The sequence below is a fragment of the Filicampus tigris genome, chromosome 15, assembly GCF_054856515.1.
Source record: "Filicampus tigris isolate MCC_2025a chromosome 15, RoL_Ftig_1.0, whole genome shotgun sequence".
NCBI lineage: Eukaryota > Metazoa > Chordata > Actinopteri > Syngnathiformes > Syngnathidae > Filicampus > Filicampus tigris.
In genome coordinates, this window is record NC_141231.1 from 16324330 (window position 1) to 16333806 (window position 9477).

Genomic DNA, 9477 nt, shown 5'->3' on the forward strand with positions numbered 1-9477 from the left:
ATAAAAATATTTTTTTTTTCATGAATCTCGCTGGGTGGGCAGTCTGTCAAGCCACACCCGGGCCCACCCATGGCTCCGCCCCTGGTTTGACGACACGTGACCCATTTCTTTTCAACCACGTGTTTCAAACAGTTGCGAGAGAAGTACAGCGAATGCTCACAGAAAGGTCAACGTTTGTATTTTCAAACACGGAAGCAGTCTCGAGCTACACGCTCAAGATCACGCTTAATACGAATACCAAATTGCTCCATTTTGATGTTGAAGTTTTATGCGTTTTAAGCGTTTTTTTTTTTTGTTTTTTTTTGGCCTAGACGGCAAACCTCGCCAAAATGTCAGCATCGGCTCTGAACGCCTAGTTGACAATATGTCAAGCACTGACACATTTGTAGCGCAATCATCTCACAGCTCACATTGTGACGTGTGAAAATCTGACCATTCGCTGATGCGTATGTGGAGGACGCTCTGATCCCGTTGCCAAGGAGACCGTGCGGTATTGTACTCAACGTCACATCCCTCTGTAATCTTAAATGTTTGCGAGGAAGACTAACTCGCAAAATACCGCGAGCAAAAATGATCCAAATGGAAGTGGCGCTCGCTTTGATGCATGCGATGCTGTGCTGTAGAGTGTGTGTAGATTTACTTCAAAGAGTGTGTGTTGTAAAGTGTGCGGCCAGTTGTGGGAACATTTTGGACCTTGGGGGCCTGACTTTTCCTGTACAGAGTAGCCCGGGGCCCATTCAAATATTTGTGTTTCACTTGATTTATTACATTCATTATCCTCCCTTAAGGGGAAATTCAACTCGCATTTCTATTGTACATTTGTGTTGCAGAGAACCAAATCGCACACATAGCGAGAATGAAAGAGCACACAAACAGTGCTGCGCCTGTTGAGCAAGTAGGATGGGGAGGTGGGAGGCAAGGTTATTATAGGAATCTAACTAAATAATGAAATAATGAAAACTAAAATTGAAAAAACGGTTTTTGTTAACGTCCCCCGCCTACTGCCCGAAGACAGCTGGGATGGGCTCCAGCACGCCCCGCGACCCTCGTGAGGAGAAGCCGTATCGATAATGGATGGATGGATGGACTTGTTAACGAAATAAAATGAAAACAAAAGTGCTTGTTAAAAAAAAAAGGAATGAAAACTAACTTAAACTACATCTGCCGTTTAATAAAGGGAACTAAAAATAACTTTTGCAAAAATGTTTTTCGTTTTCGTCTTTAACAAGTAATATCATACGTGAGCTTTAGGGGTTCATTTTAAATCTATTTATTTTGGTATTGCTGCACGTTCATCCAGAAGAAGGAAGGTCAAACAGCCGTTTGAGAATAGTAATTTACTTTATTTCAATACATAATACTTAGACTTTTTTTCTTTTTTTTTAAATCACATGACCAATATTTCGTTGCTGTCCTGTGAAAATCCATTTATTTTTCCATTTTCTTATTTTTACATGGATCATGTTTCTGCGTTACAGACATCGCATGAAAGTGGAAATTTAAAAAAGTTTCCAAAATTGGAGATGAGTGTTTCTCACAGGACAGCGACGATATATTGGAAAAAATAAAACGAATACTAAAACTAACAAAAACTACAAAAAAAGCATTTTCCAACAAAATAACAATAAACAAACCCCAACAAACAAAAGTCAAAACGAAATAAAAAGGGACTATAATGAAAAATCCCAAACTATTGCAATCCTGGTGGGGGGCCGGCGCCTTGCTCAAGGGCACCTTGGTAGTAGTCAGGAAGCAGACTAGCGTCAGTTGTTGACATTTTACAATTGGTCCACAGCAGGACTCAAACTGTAACCCTCGAGCTCAACTCCAGAGGCCAAGTCAAATCTTGCCCAATTTTACAATGTGATCCTCACGATGACATTTATGCTAGTATGTAAACCTTCCCATACAACAATTTCTTGTTGTTTCAAACTCATTGCTGCGTTGTTCTTTTTTCCGGCCTTTGCCTCCACCAATCACATGGAGAAGGAAGGACTTTATGAGTGGCCATGTGCTATGCATGAGACACACTAATTGAGCACAATAATAATTGCAATACAATGGAATCGTGTTGCCTACGTACTCCTTGCAACAACACAGGCATTGTCTAGCAAGTTCATTTTTGAAATCCAGACGCAAATCCTTTAATCATTTTTCATGCGTGCACTTTCCATATTATTTAACCGTGACTGTTATTGCCTATTGACCCACATCCACACACGTGGGCAAGTGAGAGTTTTCAGTTCACCTAAAATGTGTCTTTTTGGAATCTGGGAGGAAGCCGGAGTTCCTGGGGAAAATTTATGCAAGCTTGGGATGAACATGCAAACTCAACACAGCTTCCTGTGTTTACAGCCCACATTCAAACCCGCAAACTCAGAAGTAGTTCGTGCCAAAAGATGGTTGATGGTGCCTTTCCCACACTGCTCCCTACAAATGTCTTAGTAAGATGGAGGATTAAGATTCTGGGGGTCTAATTCAACTCTTAATCGGTCAATGAATTGATACTAGGTGTGTCCCAAGACTATTTTCAAGATATTAAAAGGATATCATTCAGGCATGACTCCCAACTTGACTATGTTTTGTACTCACGTGACCCTATTTTGGTGCCCAGTGCATGTCCAGCGCCAACTAGACAGGCACGGTAAGAAACGCCGTTGTGGGAGTGAACACATCTGACTTGTTTCCCGGCCAGTGGAAGCGGCTCCCCTCGTTCCCTTTATATTCAGCGCAAGCGAGGCCCACGCGTGCTTTTACATTGCAGAAACAGAAATAGACTCACTGGAGTCCATGCAGAAGATTGAAGCACGCAAATTACGTTTATAAGGAACTGCAAACGGGGTGGCGGCTGTAAACTTGGCCTGGGCGACAACAGATCACCGCTGTGAAGTAGGCACTCGGAGACTTTCGCACTGATTGTTCAGGCCCATTTTGAAATAATACAATAAAGGTGATGATAATAATGATACATTCAATTAATTGATTGCTGCAATGATTCAAAGGTTTCGGTGCACGATGATGTCATATTTATGGACGAACACTCTTAAAACACTCGGGTTAAAAACAACACAATTTTGGGTCAAAAATGGACCGATCCACTACTTGAGTCAATTTGACCCAACTTCCTTTTTCGACCCAAAATTGTGTTATTTTTAACTCAACTGTTTTAAGAGTGAAATATGATGACATCCACCACACACATCCGCGTAGCTCAGAATTTGCCTGCCAGCACCTCGGTTAAATCCCCCAAAATGGCGCTACACCACCTGCGCCGCAACTTAGACCTGCCAAAATCCCAAACACGGCAAACAAGACTTGTCCCGGCACGGAATTTAAGATGTGCCAGTTTATACCCCGAGTGCACTACAAAAATCCAGCCCCTGATCTGTGTTAACACAATAACAATAAAATTGTTTGTGATTTGTTCGGAATAACATACTGGGGGAAAGAAACCCCCGGACAGTAACGTAGCTTTCACGTCCAATCCTCAGTGGACAACTGGCCCATATTGGCCAGGACAGATATTACATTCCATGGCAGCGGTCTATCTGCGGGGAATATATTCATTATCGGACACAAAGGTCCACATCTGGCTGGAAAAATTGATTTCAAATCAAAAACACAACACACGAGCTACGGGTGGAGGGTGCGGGGGGGGGGGTCGTGTGTGTGTGTGAGCCCACATAAGCTCCGTAGATGCGGCGTGTGATGCGCGAACAGGACAGTTAATGCCCGTGTAACAAGCAGCTGAATAAGCAGGCAGCATTTGGAGACACTTTAGCCTGCCTAAAGACCATATTTGGCAGCTGTCATATAGAAAGATATTAGTGATTCCCCTCCCTCGATTCCCCCCCCCGCCTCCCAGTGAGGCTGCACAACGGATTGCGTTCTCCGGAGGGACAGGATTTTCTGAAGCGCAATTCAGTGAATGTTCCCTGGGCTGTAAATCTCTAAGCTAATCTTGGCATCTGCTAAAATTAAACCAGTCAAAATGTGATCCATTAATTATGGTTTTGTTCCTCTCAGTCTGATAGTGTTGCTGTGCCGATTTTAGACAGCCGGGAGGCCCGCGGATCAGCCAGTGACACAGGTGGAATATTCCTACACTCACTGGCCACAACTTTAGGTACACTTGCACCATCTAATGAGCTGATGCGAGAAAATCCCAACCCTGTCTGCTGAAATGAGAAAAAGATTAGAATCGCACTCTCAGTATGTTTCCAGCTAAGTGTGCACGGATCCAACGAGTGTTCAATCATTCAAAAATAAGCGCAAACAAGGTCAGATCATGTTAATTAATCATTCGCCAAGAAATGTATCAGTCAGAAAGCAACACTTATTACTCAAAGCTCAAAGCAAAGCAGGCTGAGTTCCAAAAAGGCAAACAGAATGATTTATTGAATTAAAACTACGGATGAATTCTATTAATACCCGCACTACAAACACTTTTTTGATAAGGGAAAAATGTAACCAAAAATATGGGTGTTGAGTGATTTCCCGTGCAAACGAATTTGTTGGACTACTTTATCAACGCAATCCGCTTTATTTACCGACCGGCTCGGGAACGAGTCGGCAAAATGCAGCATTTGACCACTTTCTGTTTGCTTTGGCATCGTCAGGCAGAAAAGAAAAGTGGCATCCGGCAGATTGTCCGCTATTTTCCTCCATTTGCTCTAAATTGCCACATTGAGCCCTAAAAAAAAACCCACATCCATTTTCTGCATTTTTTTCCCCCCCATTCAGATTCATATTAGATTTTGAGAATATTCAAATAGCAACGACATAGAGTTAAAGGAGTATTGCAGCTGGTCGAGGCAGGAAAAAGGCAAGAAACACCGCTAAGGGGCTAACTTTTCCATGCCTTCAACACGATGTAGTCATTAACGTGCACGTGTATATATTGCCCTCTGTTACACACGCACGAATGGAGCTACATGAAACGGCCTCAGAGTGAAAGGAGCATGTCTGGTGAATAAAAGCAGTAAGGCTCAAGGTATAATGTCAAGTGAGCGGGTAATTGAGCGTGCAGAGCTTGTCACATTACGGTGACCACCACACTTGGATGGGCTCCGAATGACTGGGAAATAATGACGACACGAGTACACGCTCGTAGGAAGTATAAAGCAGATATACCGTCGTCACCCATTGGAGTTTGGACTCGTCAGTAAAACGGTGGTCAAAATCGACGTCACTTTTGCCGTTCGCGGCACACACTGATGAAAAAAGTAATTACACTACTACTATTTTAACCTAACTCAATGCAATTACATGCCAACAGCAGGAAATACAGATGGACGACACTGCATTCAACCAATATGGCACAACTACAAATATTAACTCATTCACTGCCAGACATTTTCAGACCCTCTTTTACACTCAAAAAAATTTGAGAAAAATATAAATAAGTTCCTGGGATTGAATGGCTGGACTGTGAAAAGACTCGTAAATACGTCAATGGCAGTGAACGAGTTAACCTGCCAAACTATCGGAGCAATGATGCCAATTGTTTTATTTTTTCTGCCCTTCAGATTAAAATACAATAATACAATACAATTTTATTCATAGAGCGCATTTCACAACAACTAGAGCTGTAACAAAGCGCTTTACAAAATAATAAACAATAAGTAACAAACAATAAAGACCGGGATGGAGAAGATAATCAACATTTCATCTTTCATTCTCACGCATTTACATCTGAATTGGATAAATTACTAGCACCCGTTTTTGTTTGCACTCATATTTGGTGTTTTGGTTGTTCAGGTATTTCCGATTACTCCAACTATAAGTAGCGCTGAATGGCTTTGCTGAATTCCACAGATTTTGCTTGTGAAGACGAAATTTATATTAGAGGTGCAACCGACATGAGAACCGGAGAGCTTTCTATTGGTCAAAAACAAAGCGATTGTGAAGCTAAGAAAAAGATGAGCAATCAGTCAGAGCCAATTCTAAAACATTGGTCAAAGCCAAGACAAACATTTGGAATGCCCGGCAGCAGAAATGAACAACTGGTGTACTAAGTATCAGTATGCCATCGCGTTATCCCAAGGAAAACAATGGCAAATGACGGTGGAATCGTTTTAAGAGAAAGTCCCCAAAACAACAACCTCCAGGGGGCAGGAAGAATCCGAAGGCTGGGGTATCATTTTCCCAAAAAGTACTGAGACGGATGCTGTGGCGAAGTTTATTGGACTGATAAGACAAAAATGAACCTTTACCAAATTGATGGAAAGACTTTGAGGGAAAAAAAAAAAAGGATGTGATCATGATGTTCCCCGACATACAAGCTCATCTGTAAAATCCAGCAAAGGTAATGTCATGGCTTGGGCTTGCCTGACTTTTTCCAGAACACGCTGATTACTCTTCATTGGTGGCAGCAGAAGAATAAACTCGACAGAAATATTTTGTCTGCCACTACTTCATACAGAAAGTTTACCAAACCATTCTATCAAAACAGCAAAGTAAAGTGCGCGTTCGCGGTGGGGGTGGGGGGCGGGGGGGATAATGACAATCTCCAGACCTAAACCCTATAGAGCACAGGTGTCAAACTCAAGGCCCGGGGGCCAGATCCGGGTATGTGTAGGTGCGTTTTAGAGTCCCTCGTTGTCTCGCCATGAGTGCACGCACAACATGCGGAAAACAGGTGAAAGAGCAAAGGATTTTTTTCAGTCGTTTTTAGCCATCTCTTGGGGCGGCCATTTTGTCTTCTGTCGACTGAAAATGACATCACAAGTGCTCACAACGACCAATCACGGCTCATATTCAGAAAACAGCTCGGCCGTGATCGGTCGTTGTGAGCACTTGTGATGTCATTTTCAGTCGACAGAAGACAAAATGGCCGCCCCCGGAGATGGCTAAAAACGAGTTGTATCCCACAAAGGCAAAATTAATCAGAATGCCGTGTTTCAACTAGTGGGCCTGCTGGGAACATATTCTTGAAAAAAAAATGTTTGGGTTGACTTCCGCTTTAAGTGTCGAATGACGAGCAAAATAAGAGAAAAATATCATTGGCATAATAATGTGGAATTCTAAAGTATACCGACACACGCCAATGCAAACCAGCATTAAAAATGGAAACTTCTTTTTTTTTTTGATGAATTTTATTTATAAGCACTATTCAAAGGTTACCAAGAACCCTTTCCAAACAATGGATTCTATTTAATACTTTTATGTCGCTGTGGACGGTGACGGGTTGGGTTACATAATGATAATGATAAGGAATAACCAGGTCAGGGAGCTGCAGTTGGGACTCAAATTACCTTAAAAGAGGACAGGGTCAGGATTAGGGGAGGACACAGGGACAGTGAACTATTTCTTGTGAACTAATATTCTACCTTTATATTACTTTTTTTTTTTTTTTAATGATAACATGGTAAAAATATAAATCAAAAACAAACACACAGCCCTTATTGATTGTAAAGTGTGTGCTTTAGAGTGAAGTGGGAATTTCACATGAATGTCAGAGCTCATCAATTAGTCGTTGGGGGTTTGGTGCTTTGCTCAAGGGCACTTTGGCGAGGATCAAAAAAGAAAGGAAACTCTCGTTAGAAAACAAAAGACGTATGTTCACTCTGGACATTCACACCTATGGAAAATTGAGTCTTCCATTATCCTTCCCCCCCCCCCCCCCCCGAACATTATTGACAAAGACAATCTTTTGCATCAGTTGAAAGGATGCCGGTAGCATAAATAAATGTGAAAAATCTGGCGCTGAAGCATGGTTATATCGTTTTTCACTTTTCACTTTCATTGGTGCTTTGTCTGCGCTGAGAGGACATGATTGAAATGTTACAACCTCGTGCTTGGTTATGACGCCATCTGTGCCTTCATGGGACCTTTCCTGAACTTTTGAATATTATTTTACAACCCTTTCCGCTTTCCTTCACCACCACAAGCATGCGGGATGCCGGCATCTCATGTGATCATATAACTGCTTGCCTGAGCACAACGGGGGTCACAACGGGCGATCTATGGATAGCCACCAGGTGATGCAACTTAACAAGACATTTGTGAGACAAAACACAACTTTTCAGGAAAACAGAGATACTACTAAGTCATCAGGGTTACCCATTCAAACATCCACTGATAGAAGTCCATAACACAAATAAACCAAAAAAAAGGTCAGCTGGAGTTCAAGCACGCCAAGCGGGGACAACTTTATGAAGGCGAGCACCATATAAAACTGAAAAACCTTTCCATTTTTTTTTCTCCTTTTTTTTTTTTTATGAAACCTTCTCTGCCGAGCCCATTAATCTCTTCTCATGTGCACCACTGCACTTTGCTCTCTTAGGAGCCGTCTACTACCTGCATGACAAATATAAAGCACTTGTCGTCCGATCGAAAAGCATCTTTGCTCTACATTTTTTAATGTATGTAGAAGACAGCCTATGACAATGCCAGTAACAAGAAATGTATACATACAGTGGTGCATCAATAGTCAACAAATTGGACAATATTGCAAAAATGCCCCTCAAATGTATTAAAGGTCATGCATCCTTTATATTTAAAAAGACAGCAATAAATTATACAAACGTGGCAAGAGCACCTGTAGAACCGTTGCACAGTGACGGAAGAGTTCTGCTATGAATGTAGTAGTGTACATTCAAACTTAATGATTGGTTTGCGAATGATCGACTTTTCCTTCATGTTTCTTAATTTGGGACCCCCACCCCCTTAAAGAATGTCAGGTCAGTCACTCACCTGTGTCAGGCACCTCGCCTCCCTTCTTCCGATCCACTTGTGGTGTGATGCTCTCATACTCCAGCTGGATCCTCCAGAACTGGCAACCCGGTGAAGGTCTGACTCTTGCCAGAGAAAGAGAGAGACAAAGAGAGATTAAAAAAACACCAAAATGAGAGAGAGAGAGAGAGATGGGGTGAGAGAGAGAAAGAGAAGGGGTGGGGCGGACGGACTGAGAGGTGGGCCCGATGCTGCCATCTAGTGGTCGTTTACAGCTACAACCACGTGTAGCGGCTCTCAAACTTTTTTACAATTAGTACCACCCTGAAAAAACCCCAACTTAACTCTCCAAGTACCGCCAGAATGCCGAGCATTAAAAGACCGAGGCATAGTAGTAGACAAGGTTCGATTCCTATGAAGTGTCGTTTTATTGTAAAAGCCACTTTAAAATTCTGCAGTCGGAAAAAAAAACCTTTGCGTAAGAATTCGACAACACAAAAGCAGCCGGTGTCATGCTGGAGTACAATTTTAGGCTACTCTTCAGACAGAAGCCCCGACCAGGGATTTAGAATGTTCAATGACGCTGACAAGAGCAGTACAATACTGACCTCTTGTGGCCGAAATTCACCACACGCTCTTCATGGATTTGCATTACTTGCGCGACCTTGCGTCGCTTCCTGGTCAACCAGAAGTACAAATTGTGATGGAACAAGATGCCAATCCATCTTTTTAACAAACAAACAAACAAACAAACTCAAGTCATTTGAGTATTAATATTTTATTTTCCAAACAGCATGACAA

General features: G+C 42.2%; 1 protein-coding gene across 1 annotated transcript in view; it reads right to left on the bottom strand.

Annotated features, from left to right (window-relative positions):
- The window catches only part of LOC147135761 (5-hydroxytryptamine receptor 4), a 32634-nt gene extending 23789 nt beyond the window's left edge, over positions 1-8845 (bottom strand). The window contains exon 1 of the mRNA XM_086054034.1: positions 8698-8845. The gene's annotated coding sequence lies outside the window, so the exon portion shown is untranslated. The remainder of the gene's footprint in view (positions 1-8697) is intronic.
- Between the last annotated feature and the right edge of the window lie 632 nt (positions 8846-9477).